The sequence below is a fragment of the Nuphar pumila genome, chromosome 14, assembly GCF_984573655.1.
Source record: "Nuphar pumila chromosome 14, dmNupPumi1.hap1.1, whole genome shotgun sequence".
Classification (NCBI taxonomy): domain Eukaryota; kingdom Viridiplantae; phylum Streptophyta; class Magnoliopsida; order Nymphaeales; family Nymphaeaceae; genus Nuphar; species Nuphar pumila.
In genome coordinates this window covers 82,628,516-82,644,986 of record NC_143262.1, presented here as the reverse complement: position 1 = coordinate 82,644,986, position 16,471 = coordinate 82,628,516, and the positions used below count along the sequence as shown (strand labels likewise).

The following is a 16,471-nucleotide window of genomic DNA, read 5'->3' as shown; positions in this document are numbered from 1 at the left end:
CAAGTCTGCTATCAATGGCAATGGGTATTTGTTCTTCACCGTGATCTTGTTTAAGGCCCGGTAATCCACACATAACCGTTTAGAGCCATCATGTTTCATCTGAAAAAGGACCGGGGCACCAAATGGGGCTTTTGATGGACGAACAATGCCTGCATCCAACATCTCGTCTAGCTGCCTGCGCAGCTCCTTCAACTCTACTGGCCCCATACGGTATGGAACCATTGCGGGAGGCTTTGCTCCCGGGGTCAACTCAATCTTGTGGTCGACCTCGCGTCTTGGCGGAAGACGTTTTGGCAATTCCGGAGGCATCACCCCCCGAAACTCTTCCAATAGAGGGGCTAGGGTCGGCGGCACTGCTGCTTCTACCTTCCATTCATCTGCACACACTGCAACTAAGAATGTCTGCTCCCCATGCTTGACACCCTTCTTCAGTTGCATTGCTGATAACACTGAAGACTTGCCTTTCTGCGTAAGGAACTGCACTGTGTGGGACAGGTCTGATCCCATGATCGTCAACGTGTTAAACTTTGGCAGCATCATCACATTCTGGCTTCACAGAAACTCCATACCCAGAATCACCTTGAAATCGTCCAGGGGCACCACAGAGAAGTTGGCTTTGCCGACCCAACTCCCCACTTGAGTAGCCACATCTCTTGCTTCACCAAGGATGGGCTTGGCCTCAGAGTTTACTATTTTGATAGTCCTCTACTTTGGCCCAGTTTTCAAGCCCAACCGCTCTGCCTCTTTCCGCGAGACAAAGTTGTGTGTGGCCCCGGAGTCTACCATTGCCGAAATAGACTTTCCATTCATAATGACTTCTACGTACATAAGTTCCTTACTGATCTGCATGTTCTTAGCTGCGCAACTTCTAGCTGCGTTAATCGATTGCATGGCGCCCATCCTCGGTTGCATGGTCTCAGTGTCACTGCCTTCAGTATCATTGCATTCTTCCTGTGCAGCATTGGCTTGCCCGTCGTCCTTTATAAGGCGCTTTGGGCATTGCCGGGCGATATGTCTATCACCACAGAACCAACATGTCACAACTGCACCCTTGTTGCTATTGTTATGCTTTGTGTAGTTCTGTTTCTTTTCGGATTGATGGCGTGTCGACGTCTCACCTTTATCGTTGCGCTGCTCATCCTTCTTGCCTCCGTGGTCAGGCTTCTTCCCAACTTTGGTTGATGGGGTGAAAGTCTTGCGCTGAGTATCAACTAAGCGCTCAGCCGCCACATATGCATCTTCCAAAATACGGGGGTTACTCCTTTCTACTTCAGACTGTGCCCATGGTTGAAGTCCCACAATGAACCAGTTGAGCATATCGTCTTCTGGCATGTTAGGTATCTCCAGCATAAGCTTCTGGAACGTTCTGACATAGTCTTGCAACGAACCAGTATGTTTGAGCTCACGAACCATCCGGTAAGCCTGTCTCTGCGCATTTCTTTGCATGAAGTAGTTGCGCAACTCTACTTTGAAGTCGTCAAAGGTGTCTATCACACATTGACCCCTCTCCATGTCATTGTGTTTCCGCCTCCACCAAGCGATAGCGTCACCATCAAGTAAGGCCGCTGCAGCCTTGATCCTCAGATCTTCGAGGGTCACATTCTGGATATCCAAGTAGTCTTCTACTTGGAACAAGAAGTTCTCAATGGCCTTGCTGTCGCGAGAACCATTGAATTTTGCGGGTCTAGGTACATCAATCCTTGATGGTCTCTCACCATTTCTGCCATTCAGGGTCACCGTCCGCTGCAACGTACGGTTCCTCAACTCAAGATCGGTCACTGTAGTCGTCAACGAAGTGACCTGCCCCATTAGTAAGTTCACCTGCTCTTGCAAGCTCGCCACCACATCATTCAATCCATTGAATGATTCACATGCGTGTGAAATCGCTTCATCATGCGAAGTCACATCTTCCACCAGCTTGTTAACAGTTGCAGCCAACTCTTCTTGGCCCCGAGGTGAACCCATCTCCTCAGCTCCGGCAACTGCCTTGCCCTTGGTGTTGCGCAAGTGTTGATAAGGCGCCACGATGTCTTGCTCACAAATCGCAGCCTGTCGGCGTGTCTGTCGACACCAACTCCGGAGTCCCTTCCCCAGCACGAGAACGGGCTCTGGTACCACTTGTCACGGGCCTATTTCCTTCAATGGGCCAGCGCGGCGCGACAGTCCTTCCTTACCGCCGCAAGCCTACTCGTTAGCTCGTTTGCCGGTCGCGGAAGCTTGTAATCAGAGTGCAAGAGAGCAAGAGAGAATGGAGGGAGAGAAATTGCAATCACAAGAAGCAATTATAACGAGGGTGAACAAAAGAAAGCTCAACGCATTTAATTCATTCACAATTTTGCCCGCAGGCTATTACAGTTCAAGTATACGGGCTGCCCCTTCGGGGTATTGATTCACCTGAACCGGGTAGCTTACATCAGACTCAACAAAAGCAAAACAGACTCTAAGCGCAACTGTACACTGTAAGTTGCAAGGGAACACATTTTAACTTAGGAAAAAATAACATTATTGCTCTTCATAAACATGATGGACACCATAAGGTAAACGAGCCGAGCCGACCAAAGCAAGCATAGCCTGTTCAAGCTCATCTCGCTTACCAGTCGACCAAGCTTGGGCTTCGTACTTGGGTCTAGGCGAGCCAAGCTCGAGCCGAGCTGGCTCATGTTAAAAAACCAACTGTATCAATCGTCAGGATTAGAACATGGGACCTCCTTAATGTACATCATACAACCTGACCACTTACTCAAAGGTACTTTAACTGTGGAATCCATAGTGTCAAAATTTGATGGAAAGCACAAGATGTGGTAATTGAGGGTGTTGGTAAATGAAATGTCAACTCCAACTCCTCAAATCAACTAGTTGAGTTTTTGCAAGTTTGTCTAATGTCGATTTTCCTTACCAAACGCCTTTCAATGGAAATGAGATCGCATCGACTGGACCAAGGTTGTCAAAAAGGGAAACTAAAATGGAAATGAGATCCCTCTAAAGTGTCACTTTCAAAGGAAAGAGGCTTCTCTTGAGTGTGAGGGTAACAAACACCCTCTTAGAGCAGGAAAAGTGTTTTACATCCTCTTATAGCATTCAGCTAACCCTCCAAAATAGGTGGTGAAGGAAGTAACAAATCCATGTTTTTCATTTTATATGTGAAACCATAGCTGCAACCCCATCATCTAACTCTTAAACAGTGCCTCAAAGTAACTCATTACATGTCAAACTCTCTCTCTCTCTCTCTCTCTCTCTCTCTAAAGAGATTGGCATCACTAGCCTACACAAAGGCAAGCCACATCACACCCTTAAGTAGGGCTTGGAAACGAGCCAAGCAGATCATGGCTCGGCTCGTAAAGAGTTTGTTCAAACTTATAAAATAGGCTCAAAAAACTGAATATGAACAATAGGTACTTAGCTCAACTCGCCTTTTATAAGCTCTTTAGGTAGTAAGATATATATATATATACATATTGCATGTATTTTTTGTAATTTTATTTCTTTCAGCTCTAAAACAATCTATTTTTTCTATAAACAAGCCAGCTCGAACTCAGCTCGCTTAAATCGAGCTCATTATAAGCTTAAACTCAGTTTAGCTCACCACAAGAATGAGCTTAGCTTGAACACTTCAAGCTCAGCTCATTTACCGGCCTTATGCCTAAGCACATTTCATGTGCTTGGGTGCATATGGTTGATGCAACAGAGCAGATCATGGTCATCTCTACCTGGTGAGCCCAACAACCTTGACATGGATTACCTTGAACAATTTTTTGACTAGGGTTGAATCAGATATCAATCACGGGTTTAGATCTAGAATGGGTTAGGATCCAAACTATAACTAGATGTGGGTCTGATCAACAACCGGATTTGGATCCTAGATAAAGATCCAAACTATAACATATATGAATTCTGAATAAGGATCCAAACTATAACTAAATCCTAAATACGGATACAAATTATAACCAAACTGGACCTTAGAATTGGACCTAGAACCAATTCTAGATTTGAACCACAACTGAATCTGGATTTGAATCAAGGTTGGATTTGAATCTCTACCTAAATTTGGGTCTAATCTAGGAGAGAGATACCAAAGTTAGAGAGAAGAACAAAACTTTAGATAGAGAAGAGAGAGCAGTGAAAGATGAGAAATAAAGAGGAGGAGTTGGGTTTATATAGGCCCCAACCCACCAGCCATCATAATGGCCATTAAGGGAGCTCAAACGGCTAGCCATAATGGGCTTGGGCTGGCCAGCCATAAAGACCCAAACGGCTAGCCAAGGAGGGGTGCCTAAAATGGACCAAAAAATAAGAACAAAGTTTGAAATAACCCTTTTAGGTACAAGACCGTTCAAGATTGGATCAGAAGACAACGATCAACATGGTTGGGCAGCTATGAATCGTTTGGACTCTTAATGCTCATGCCAAAACATTGAGCAAGGTCCAAAACAGATCTGGATAAGATAAAAAATGATCCAAAAAATTTTAAAGCAAAGTCAAAGTCCATTTAATGGTTGGACAAAGGTCTAAAATATACTTAAAGATTAAAATTGTCCCAAGTATTAAAAAAGAAGGCAAAGACCACACCAAACCAAATCGAGCCGAGCTGAGTTAGGTGGGGTTCGGGTCAGGGTCTGAGTCTGAATCTGAAACCACAAATCGCAAACCCAAACTCAAACCTAAATCCAAATCCAAATTCAAATTCAAATTCAAATATAAACATAAATATAAATATTATTTGTGATCCAAGATCCAAGGTTTGTTGAAGCCCAAAATCTAGTGCCCTAGAGGACCATGCCCTCTAAGACACCACCCTCCTATACTAGGACAAAGAAAGTTCCTACAACGTATATTTGGATGGTTTTTTTTATTGGATTTGTGAATTTAATGAATTGGGATTTTATGGGTATAGTTAGGGTGTTGGCACGAGGACTACTAATTCTTTAATCTGTTTATTGTTTAAGCAAATGTTGTGTGTTTTTGGGTGTTTGATAACATGCGATGTGAGAAATCATGGGCAAATTTGTTTGGACTTCATTGGTTTATCCATCAATTAGGTTTCTGTCATACAAGTTTTGTTGGTTTTGTATCCTGTCCTTGATTATTGATTTTCCATTCCTTCATAAAAGTTATGTATTTTTTTTTCGATTTTGGGTCCTCCATGCACACAGAAGCAGTATTCCATCCATTTCTGCGGAGGGAAAGATATCCAATCAATGACTCTGATTGGGCATCATGACCTATGCACACAGGAAGCGACATTTCTTTGTTTTAGTCAAGGGCAAAAAATCCAATTTATAAAAGTTGTGTTTTCAATAATATCTTGTGTTTTCAATTTATAATCCAATTTATTTGTTTCAGAACCAAGAAGCGCAGATCTCAATCATGCAAGAGGAGCTGGCTACTATAACCAAAACGAAATCAGATACAGATGCTACTATGTCGGCAATCAATAGCAAGTTGTCCCACTTGCAGGAATTAGTCGCTGATCTTGTAGACAGATTGAAGCAATCTTACAAAGCTGATATTTCTGGTTAGTGGAAAATTGTTGCTTATCTTCATTGTCAATCTTACAAAGTTGAGATGTAGTGGAAATATGAGAACTCATTTTACTACATGGTTGTGGATACTATGTAGCTTTTAGTTCCAAACTGATGCTTGTTGAAATTTTGGTGATTTAGATCATCAGAAAAAAAACAATTGTCATGAATCAGAGCTTTCATGTAGGCTTAAATATGAATGATTTAGTAGTTTTGAAAGTTGACAATTACCCCAATCGAATGAAATGGATACACAAGTGCTACTTAGTTAACAGTTTAGTTATTGTAAGGGACCTCCATTTTGATTTATGTGTCTTGATATGCTTCCCCAGGAAAATGTGCTAATTCATGTATTCAAAATTTTCATTTGGGTTTTCATTTGGTTAAAAATGCAATAATTGTGCTATTTGCATTCACTTGTTTATACAACTGTAACTAATAGACCAATCCATGATGCAATAACTATATATATTATAGCTTCCTTTATACACTCTTTTTTTGTTCATCATTTGCATTCACTTGGTTATACAATGTATTCTATCAGTATAAAGTCCGACTAAAAGGCTTACCCACACTACATATATTTGCACTCGCTTTCATAGCTCAATTAGTTAGAGCACCCGTTTAGTAAGTGGGAGGTCTTGAGTTCAAATCTCAATGGAAGCATGTGTTGGTTAAGCCTCTTTTTGCACTTTATATATATATATATATATATATATATATATATATATATATATATATATAGAGAGAGAGAGAGAGAGAGACTTCTAGCTGATTAGGTATGTATCAACAGGTTGATTTTTTAATGAATGTAATGAATATATTTATACGCATGTTGATTTTTGAATAAATTGGATGATTGTATTTATACACATATTGATATTCTAATGAATGAAATTATTGTGTATTTGTTTTACATATATTTTTTTATGTTTTGGTATTTGAATCTCATCTAGATCCATATTTGATGACACCTATGATTTTAGACATACGCTTGTATTTGAATCTATATCTGATACCAATTATAACATCGAGATATCAAAAAAGTTGTTGCCTAATTGTTTTACATACGTTTTTGTATCTTTTGGTATTTGGATCTAATTCGATATTCATATTTGAGATAAAAATCCATATTCAGAGCAACAATCCATGATTTTAGACACTTTCGTAATTGAATCCATATCCGAGCCAAAAATTCATAATAAACTTGTTAAAACATGTAAAATGGTGGACAGATCGGGTCATACAATCCAAAACAAAATAATCCAACTCTTAACCATGACTTACCAAGTTGTTTGCACATTATCATCAAACAACAAAAATTTGAAACATATCAGAGTATGGTCCAAATAAACATTAGACTTGGTACAGTTGTTACGAAATGAATATAACCAGTGTTCGGTTACATCTTTTTTGTGTTAAAATGTAAATTGTAATATATATATATATTATTTAATATTATTATTATATTTTCTTTTTCTATTTTTCTATTTTTTCTTTTTTAGCATCTAGTTTAATAGGCACTAGATATTTGATCCAGTCAAGTTCCTGTTGGAACTTGACTGTGCAATAATTGTTGGACTCTAGTCCAACGGCTATAATAAGAGTTGTTGGACTAGAGTCCAACGTCTCTTTTGAAGAGCTCAAAATAAGTTCTCTTCTCTCTTCCACTTTTTTGTATGTATAGGGGTGAACCCCTTCAATGTAAGTAACAATGTTTCTTAAGCATTTTGTGTATGAATAAAGTATTATTTATTTTTTAAGTGTTCTTCTTTTTATACATTTTCAAGGGTCATGCTCATAGTGTTTTCAATAGACACTTGTTTGTGAGTTATTCGTGCATTTGTGGAAGACCATCATTTCATTACATGGTATCAGAGCTACAGAATCCTTAGATCTTGAAGTGTTTCTGCCTTGATTTCCGTCCCACATTTACAAAAGGTATTTCATCACCTTGTTCTTGGCTCAAGAAGATTTGTTTGAAGAAAGGAGGACTTGTGCTACAAAAATTGAATTTGTATCCTCTCTCTCATTTCCTTGTCTACTCTTTTTCTTTCTCTCTCTCATCCTATCTATTATTCTCTTACCCTTGTAAAAGATGGATAACAATGATAAGATCACCATCATTCCTATAAAGCTAAATGATACTAGCTATTTAATGTGGGCTTCGATTATGAAGCATCATATTTGAGAAAATGGTTTATAGGATATAGTGGATGGTTTCGATTCGGAACCTAAACTATCTCTTACCAAGAAAGAGGGTGATAAAGAGGTTCCTCTAACAGAGGAAGAAAAGAGTAAGGTGTTAGCAACTTATGAAAAGAAATGGAAAGAGTGAAGGATAGAGCATGCAAAAATTATGTCATGGCTAATCAATAGCGTAGATATTAAAAAATGCTCTAGTCTAGCTAAGTTTGAGCATGCCGATAAGGCTTAAAAATACCTCAAAAATATGTATTCCGTTAAAGATATTGCATATGTATGCAATTTACAAGAAAAAGTTTAGACAATGACTCAAAAAGATAAAACTATTCAAGAATATTACAATGAGTTATCTGAACTTTGGGAAGAGTTGGCTCTTCTTGAGCCCAAATGACATTGTGCCGAAGATATTGAGCTTCGCTAAAAGCAACTCGATATAGAACATTTCTATCAATTTGTGAATGGTCTAAGGCCGGAGTTTGAATCCACCAAATCGGCCCTTTTACATCATGAAAAAATTCCTTCTATTGTTGATATTATAGAAGAGCTCACTATGGAGAAAAAATAGACTTAGAAAAAGTGCTCCAAAAGTTGATGATGACTCAATTTTAGTTGTGTCTAGACCGAAGAATCATACTCATACTTACAAGACACCTTATTTTGGAAGGCAAAATGATGACTTTGATAAAAGAAAAGTCATTTGTCATCATTGTCATGAACTAGGGCATTATAGGTCTTAATGTTCAAAGTTAAAAATAAGAGAAGAAAAAAGAGTTGCATCTGTTGAATCTGAGTCAAAAGATCAAGATGTACCTATATCTATGGCTCAACTAATGAAAATCCTTCAACCTTTTCTCAAAGAAGTATCCTCCTCAACTGGAGTGGTTGTTGCATCATTCTCCAGTCTAGGTAACTTTCCTTGGCTTTTAGATTTTGGTACTTCTTTTTACATGACCCTAAATGTTAATAGTCTATCCGAATATCTTAAAAATAACTTAAGTGTGTCAAAGGTTTTTACAGCCGATGGTACATCTCTTAAAGTAAAAGGAATAGGATGTTTTGAAAATCTTCAAAAATCTAAAAAAAAATTATCCCAGAAGTTAGATATATCCCTAAACTTAATTTGAATATCTTATCTGTCTCATAAATATCTGACTATGGATGTAACATCTCCTTCTCTTCTCGTGGTTGTTGGGTACATGATCGTCAGTCAAGGAAACTGATTGGAGAAGGCCATAGAGAAGGAGGACTCTATTACATGGACTTTTTGGAATTACCCAAGAATGCATTTTGTTATAATGTTTAGAAATTAGAATTGGATTTATGACACAAAAGACTTGGCCATCCTCGTATGTCTAAAATTCAATATTTTCCAAGTTTAGGAAAATTTTGTAAAAAGACTGAATTCTTGACAAAATGAAAAGGTTACCATTTCTTAGTAGAACTTCACGACCACTTGAGTTAATACATTCGGATGCTTGAGGCCCCGCACCAGTCATTTTCAAAGGTGATTATATATATTATGTCATTTTTGTTAATGACTTTTCTATACATACTTGGATTTATTTTCTTAAATATAAATCTGAAGTCTTTGCTAACTTCCAAATATTTCATAAAATGGTTAAAAATAAGTTTCAAAATGATATTTTTATTTTTCGCATTGATTCAGAGGGAGAGTTTATGTCCAAAGATTTCAAAGACTATCTCAATTTACATGGTATTACGCACCAAAGATCATGTCCACACACTCTACAACAGAATGACCTAGCCGAACACAAACATCAACACATTATGAAAACTACTAGGACCTTGCAAATTGCAAATCAAGTTCCAAAAAAGTTTTTGGGCTGAGGCGATCCTAACTGCCACCTACCTCATCAATAGGATGTCATCTTCCTTATTAAAGAATATAATTCCAACAGAAAAAGTTGTTAATTTAACTTCAGATTATTCTAGATTAAGTCATTAGATACAAATATTTTGTTTTCACCAACAAAAATGACAAACTCTCTCCTTGTGCAATCCCATGTGCCTTTTTAGGATATGTTGATAATAAAAAAGGCTACAAGTGTTTCGATTTTCAAAATGACAAATTATATGTGTCAAGAAATATATCATTTTTGGAAAAAGAAAGCTTCTTTGAATTTGAAAAATCCAAAGATGTCACTGAATACTCATTTTTAATTGATCCAACTTCAAAATCCAATAAATGTGACCTTGACAATGATCAAAGTCCTATTGATGTGGAAAATGATGATAATGAAGAGCAAATTCATAGGGATGTTAGTCTATAATATTCAAGACGTAGAGAGCAAAATCTTTCATATGTATTACAAAAATACTCCGAAGTTCCACCCAAAAGAACGTCTAGAATCTCTAGACCTCCTGAAAATTTGTGTCTCACGAATCCTTTTTACTCACATATAGGGCAACGATTACATTAATACAATCATATGTTGAACCAATATCCTATTTTCAAGCCAAAAATCATATAGAATGGATAGAAGCCATGAAAATAGAATTTGATGCATTAGAAAGGCCAACACTTGGACGATCCAAGATATCCCTCCAGGTAAGAAACCTATAGGTTGTATGTGGGTATACAAAGTCAAAACCAAAAGTGATGGGATCCTAGAAAGATATAAGGCCCATTTAGTGGCAAAAGGATATGCTCAAAAGTATGACATCGATTATGAAGAAACATTTGCTTGTGTGGCCTATATGATCACTATTAGAACTTTAATAGCCTTGGCCTCCGTTAGAAAATGGCCTATCTTTCAATTGGATATAAAAAATGCTTTCCTAAATGAGAATCTCATTGAAGAAGTATACATGGAAGCCCCGCTTGGTATTAGTATTCTTAAGGGCAAAGCTTTTCGTCTAGAAAAAACTCTTTATGGTCTTCAACAGGCTCCAAAAGCCTAGTATGACTGATTTAGTCATGTTATGCTTGATATTGATTTTCAACCTTTTTTAACTGGCACTTCTTTGTTTGTTAAGAAATCTGATGCAAACATCATTATTATTTTTCTCTATGTGGATGATATGATCATCACAAGAGGTGACAAATAGGGAGTTGCAAATATCAAATTTCTTCTTAAAACTCACTTTAAAATGACTGACTTAGGTTTATTAAGATATTTTAGGCATTGAAGTCGCTTATTCTCCTCGGGGGTATTTGATATTTTAATCTAAATTTGCTCTTAATATTGTTTTCAGGTATGAAATTGCAGATGATAAGAAAGTGGACACTCTGAAACTTGTTAATGTTAAAATGAAAATTGATGATGGAGAACTTCTTGATGATTATACTCCTTACAGACAACTTGTTGGAGTTTTTTCTTATCTTTCCATTACTAGGCCAAATATAGCTCATGTGGTTCATACAACTAGTCAGTTTCAGCATGCTCCTACTTTTGTGCATATGGGAGCAATTTTGCATATTATCAGATACTTAAAATACTCTCTTTCATGAGGATTCTTCTTACTTGCTTCATCTTCATTAAATTTAATTACATATATTGATGCTGACTGTGAAAGTGATCCCAACAATAGGCACTCAACTATTGGTTTTTGTGTGTTCCTAGGTGAAGCCTTAATTTCGTTGAGGTGCAAGAAGCATCAGAAGATCTCTCTTTCCTCCACCAAAGCTGAATACAGAGTCATGACAACCACCACTATGGAGGTTGTTTGGCTCAGACAATTGTTAGCTGATATGGGAGTTGAAGCAACGTAAGCTTCAAAGATGTACTGTGACAACAAAAGTACGGTCTACATTGCAAGCAACCAGACATTTCATGAGCGCACTAAACACATTGAGATGGAATGTCACTATGTGAGAGAGGAATACTTATATGGAATCATTGATCTATCATATGTTACATCAGAAAATCAATTAGCAGACTTCTTCACCAAGCCTCGCGCTGCTCTTAGATTTCACTTCCTCTTAGACAAACTTTCGCTCATTGTACCATAAGTTTGAGGGAGAGTGTTAAAATGTAAACTGTAATACATATATATTGTTTATTATTATTATTATTATTATTATTATTATTATTATTATTATTTTATTTTTTTTTCTATTTTCTTTTATTTATTTTTTTAGCATCTAGTTCAATAGGAACTAGATATTTGATCTAGTCAAGTTCCTGTTGGAACTTGACTGTGCAATAGCTGTTGGACTCTAGTCCAACGGCTATAATAAGCAGTGTTGTGAGAGGCGTACGCCTCAGAGGCGAAGCGCACACTCAAGGTACTGAGGCGTTGTACCGAGGCGTTTGAGTCTTGAAGCGTACACTTCACATGGGTGAAGCACACACCTCTCATCGAGGCGCGCTTCGCCTCTAAGGCGTACGCATCATGTAAAGCAAAAAAAACCCAACTCCCGTCTCCTCCCCTTTCTCTGCAGCCGATGACCTTCACCCGCAACATCCCCTTTCTCGGCGCTTTAAAAATTCTCAAAACAAATGAATCTCCACAATAAACTGTCTCACCTGCTAATCAAGTTGAAAATAAGTCTCTGAACCTTGTTGACACTTGTAATTGAAGGGTAAGTTACAGAAAAAATCAATAGAAGAGTGAGAGAGATATCACTGGTCCAGGATCTGAACTATATGAACTGAGAGAGAGATGGGGATGGGGATGGGGATGGGGATAGAGATGAACTTGTTGTTGCTGGTGGTGATGGTGGGCACCAACATCTTTTCTCTCTACCACCTCTCCTCCATACGCAACCCTGCGAACCTGCCTCCCTCCCCCGTCGCCGACCACCTCCTCAGAGAGCTCACCACCATCCGGGCCACCATCACCCACCTTGCCCGCCACCGATCTTCCACCACCGTCAACGCCACCATCCCCCCGGAGCTCATCCGCTTCACCATCGCCTGCCGCCTCCCGCTCGGCCGGTCACCCGCCACTGAGCAGGACGAGTTTCCATCCCCGATCGGCACGGCCTGCCAGAGCCAGTGAGAGCTCCTCCACCGCTTCATGAGCTACACCCCCTTCAAGCCCTGCCTCGACGATGCCGATCTCGCTGAGCGCCTCATCGTCTACGGTTGCTTCCCTCTTCCCCACCGCCGCTGCTTCTCCCTCACGTCCCCCAAACCCCCCGCCTCCCTACCCCACCCCCTTTCCCTCCTCCCTCCCCGCCGCCGCCATCCGGTGGTCGCGCTTCTCCAGCAAATCCTTCGATTGTCTCACCCGATTCAGCCGCCCGGGATTCGATCTCTCCCTCGAGGCCCCCGAAATGGGTGGAGCAATCCGGTGCCACTGGCAATCCCGTCTCCTCCCCTTTCTTTCTTTTGTTCCGTGTAAACTGTAAAGCCCCCTTTTATTACTGACCGTATTTCCACCGGCGATCAAAATATTTTATTTTATTATTTTGATCATGAAGCTTATGCTTCAACGCCTCGCTTCATAACAGGCTCAACGCCTCGCTTCGCCTTATCGCATTTAACAACCTTGATAATAAGAGTTGTTGGACTAGAGTCCAACGTCTCTTTTGGAGAGCTCAAAATGAGCTCTCCTCTCTCTTTCACTTTTTTGTATATATAGGGGTGAACCCCTTCAATGTAAGTAACAATGCTTCTTAAGCATTTTGTACATGAATAAAGTATTATTTATTTTTCAAGTGTTCTTCCTTTTATACCCTTTCAAGGGTCATGCTTGTAGTGTCTCCAATAGACACTTGTTTTGTGAGTTATTCGTGCATTTGTGGAAGACCACCATTTCATTACATTTTGTTCATTTCGTCTAATCTTGGACAAGCCATCAAACATACTCTAAGAGTTTTAGACACCATGTCCTGCCAACGTCCCATCCATGATGAAGGGTTTTCCCTTTTGCCTAGCCCCATAAGAAAAACACACAACCTCCAGGATCAGAGACCTAGTCGGACTGGCTCTGCCTGTCGTACTTATGATCACTGTCTTCACAGCTTAAAACTCTGTGGGCTTACCCCTTGTCCTGTTCGATGTTTACTCTTTAACATTTTCAATTTAGATATATTATAAAAATGGTAATATTAAAAAAAATAGTTTTTGTGTATCTTAAGGTTTGCAAAATTGACAAAATCACATCTCATATGCGAGTCATGTCTTGTGACATAGGTCATGTGCATACATCTATGTGTGTTTTGTCCTGTATATACATCTTCAAGGGTAGTTTTCATCATTTTTTTCTTGAATTGGATCTCTGAATTGCAAGAAGTATAAAAGTAAGCTTTCAAAATTTTAATTATGTGATGGAAAGAGCCATTATAATGAAGTCGCTTAGTGTTTACACACATTACTCTCTCTCTCTCTCTCACACACACACACACATGGCTTGATAGTTTAGGTCTCTCTAGGCTCCTAAACTTGACCTTTCTATATGTTTTTTGAGTTTTAAAAGTTGGTTCTTGTGAACACCCCAAATTTTCCAAAAATTCTAAAATTTTCCCTTTTTGCCCCTGGGTCCATCTTTGAATAATCAGGTCGATCTTTGATAAAATTTCCATTCATTTCTCGGATTCGCTGAAATCCAAATTCATTTTTTTGACCCATTGTCCGAAGGATTTTCCAAAGAACAATGTTAAAATTCTCAGAAAACCCCTCTTTTGTAAATATTTCTCAGAAAATTCTAAAAATAGTTTAATCTCTCATTTTCCCTAGTTCTAGAGTTTTTATTTTCAAAAGGACAAAAAATGTAGAAAATTTCAAGAAAAGTACAAAAATCAGAAAAAAAAAGAAAATACAAAGAAATAAGCTCTTAAAACCATCCCTTTGAAAAATCGCCCTTTTAATAAAACATATCTTTTTTACCTTGTTTTGGAAAATTTTTATAAAATTGAAGGACTGGTTTTGAAAAAAGGAAAAAAAAAAAACTAAACCCGATTTTTCCTAAAATAGGGTGGCTCTCTCTCTGTGCTGCAACTTCCCTCCTCCCATATGCCCTAGATCCCCACCCGGCGAAGCCCATCCGATGGAAGAGAACCCTCCTTTAAACCCTTCCCTCCTGGCCACCACGGCCACCACCACCACCATCCATCCCCCCCCCCTTCTTCCTCCTCCACTCATCTCCAACCGCCCTTCTTCCCGAACCTTCCTTCTCCCCCTTTAAAAAGAGCACGCAGGAAGCCCATTTTCCTCATCGCCTTCACCCCTCCACCCTTCTAGCATCGGATTCCTCATTCTCTCGGTATCCTCTTCTCTTCCGGTCTCCTTCCTCTTCTCCCCTCTACTTCTGATCTTCTTTTCTTTCTCTCGGATTCTCCCTCATCGAGCAAAGGAGACTCGACCTCCTGTGATAGCCACGAGGTCGGACATCGAAGCACCAACCCTCCTTCTGATTGCTCTGGATCAACCAAAGAAAGGGGATCATCCAGCCACAGCCCCAATAGCCAATGATTCATAGTGCCTCCACTGCAGTCACCTGAGAGAGACTCCAATACCCCTGCCGAGCCAAGGTAAGAGCCTTTCCCTGTCTTCTTTATTTTTCGGACGCAGCCATGGTGGGATCGACCTGCATATAGCAGGATCGACCCACCCATTGCAATAGTAATAGGAATCTTTAGATTCTGATATCTTCCTTCTTTTATAACAAAAATTTGTTTTCTCGGATTTGCGTAATCTTCAGCACTTATCCTTCTTTAGATTGTTTTTCGTATCCTTTTTTTTCTTTATTATTTATCATTTTTTTTATTTCTCATTTACTCTTGATGCTCATATCGGATGGTTAGTTCTATGTTTGATCCCCAAATTTTAACAGGATTTGATCATTCGCTTTGCTGAATGAAATTTTAATCACATTTCAGTTTTGGGTATCTGACGGTTCAGAAACTCTAAATATTACCTTCCAGTTCGACTTATTGTTTCAGTTGATTAAAGAGTTTTTTGTCTATGTATTAATTTCCCCCAGTTTTCTGACTTTTGACTTGCATTTTGATGTATCTTGTAGCATTCTGTTTCCTATTTCATTTTATTATAATGTCGATTAACTGTTTATATCTCAATCTTCATGTTTCTGCATTGATCATCTGTTATTATTAATTTTCACATGTATATTGTTACCATTGCATCTGTTGTGGGTACCCTCAATTGAGGCAGTAAGTTGCTATGTTGATGATGAATCACAATGCTCATTTACCGTTTCGCTTAGCAAGATAGATTCATTGCGAATCAATTTGCCACGGAGAATATCTCGTCAAACTAGTGTGTTGTAGCAGAGTAAGGCTGATGCTTTTTGCAAAGAAGCTTGGTTTTGGTTCCCCCCCACCGCGAGTAGGGCTAATGAAACTGCAAGAGAAAAACCTATCAGCTATGAACACAGATACAATGGTATTCTGCCTATCCTTATTCTCATCCTCCTCTAGTTGAGAGGCTAGCAGCTCTAGATGCCCCTGGACAAGAAAGCAGATTAATACATTCGATTGTTAGTGTCTAAACAGTGAGCAAGACAGAACACCTTACAGAGTTTGAGCTCCCGTGGTCGCATTTTGTGTATGCTTACAGTCATGCAGGTGTCAGGCATTGGATAAGTAATTCCATTGTACCGATTGTTCCACAGAGCCTGGTGCCAACATTCCCTTTTGTTTCTACAATAAGGAATTTGGATTTTTAGGTGAGCCCGTTCTTACTGGATGGTATTGAATCGAAAAACATGATCATTGTACTGGCATTTACCTTTTATACAGGTGACTTTGATCCTTTGTTGATTTTTTTTAGAGTGATTAAGGTGTGCTTAAATTATCTTGAATTTCTACTTGGCCAAAA

General features: G+C 39.0%; 1 non-coding gene across 1 annotated transcript; it reads left to right on the top strand.

The window, feature by feature from the left end:
- Window positions 1–6,111: 6,111 nt before the first annotated feature.
- Window positions 6,112–6,185, top strand: TRNAT-AGU (transfer RNA threonine (anticodon AGU)). Its single transcript has one exon. It is a non-coding gene; the product is annotated as a tRNA-Thr (tRNA).
- The last annotated feature ends 10,286 nt before the right edge of the window (window positions 6,186–16,471 follow it).